Source organism: Centruroides sculpturatus, unplaced genomic scaffold, assembly GCF_000671375.1.
Source record: "Centruroides sculpturatus isolate CEXI.00-Female unplaced genomic scaffold, Cexi_2.0 scaffold416, whole genome shotgun sequence".
Taxonomy (NCBI): domain Eukaryota; kingdom Metazoa; phylum Arthropoda; class Arachnida; order Scorpiones; family Buthidae; genus Centruroides; species Centruroides sculpturatus.
In genome coordinates, this window is record NW_019384756.1 from 550,904 (window position 1) to 552,169 (window position 1,266).

Sequence of the window (1,266 nt, forward strand, 5' to 3'; positions counted from 1 at the left end):
AAAATAATTTTATGTAGATTATGCTGAAATATAAAACGGTTAAAATGGGAAAAAACGAAAACAAAATGGCGCAAATTTAACAATATTTTTAGAAGTAATAGGCTGTCTATCAGTTACGCAACGCACATACCGGTGAGTGGGTATGAAGGCAATCATTACGCTACGTTACAAGAATGTTTACAAAAACATTAAGTAACACTAGGATCTTTATATCAACCAGTGTTGTTTGTTAATACGCTGGCATTTCATTAAGCTACCGTTATTTTTTCGACATATCGCGATAAAGAGCTTTGTTGTATACGTATTATCCTTTAATACAATTAAGAAGGATGGAGGATATACGTTATGTTATTTTCGGGGTTGGTATGTGCTACAGCGTTACAGAGGCGGAGTGGACGTTGAAAAGTATAAATATAGCGTTACGTAATTTATAATGGACGATCGAATAATGATTTGGTTGTTTTAAATCCCATTGGGTTTATTTACTGCGTGAATGTTAATTTCTTAAGATACGAGTATAACATAAGTATTTTTACCATTTTATTAAGAATAGAGGCATGAGCGTCCGCAGAGGAGGCAAACGAGGCATTTATCCCTTCCTAGGATCGAGTAAAAATTTCAGAAATTATAATCGTAAAAGTGATTGGAGGGTTGTAACTTTATCCATCAACCATAGATGCTTTGATGTAATACTGTATTCTATAATATACTTGTAGAAAAACCACCAAAAAATTAAACAATTAAATAAAAATTCATTGATGAAATTATTTGTCTCCAAGCTTTGTCTTCCCCCCCCGGAAAATTTTCAGGGGACGCTCATGAGTATAGGGATTAGAGTCTTTAGTAAAATCTTTGAATGATTAAATATCTAGCGCAAACTGAATCTTTTGACACCATATGCGGTTCATAATACGCTAGTGTTGTAGCCTAATATACAGTATAATGCAATATTATACCTTTGTTCACTTTGAACGTTCTTGTGAACTAGGACTTGTTATACTGAGAAAAGAAAAACACACAATTTCCAATTAAAATATATTTATTGCAACGTAATTTTGAAAAATATAGAACGCTTCATGATTTTACTTGTCATCCTTGCGCAGGGGCCATGTAAATCTTCGCTATATCGTTCCAATTTTAGAATATGTATGACCAAAGTTGTACTATATAATGCAACATTGAAAAAGTTTTTTCATTAATTTATTAATGTCATACCAAAATCTTTTGTTTTTATCTTTATTAAGCTTATTATTTTTTTTAAATTTA

At 31.5% G+C, this 1,266-nt stretch overlaps 1 non-coding gene across 1 annotated transcript; it reads right to left on the minus strand.

Annotated features, from left to right (window-relative positions):
- Positions 1–1,058: 1,058 nt before the first annotated feature.
- On the minus strand, positions 1,059–1,164 carry LOC111628726. Its single transcript, XR_002757212.1, has one exon. It is a non-coding gene; the product is annotated as a U6 spliceosomal RNA (small nuclear RNA).
- Positions 1,165–1,266: the final 102 nt, after the last annotated feature.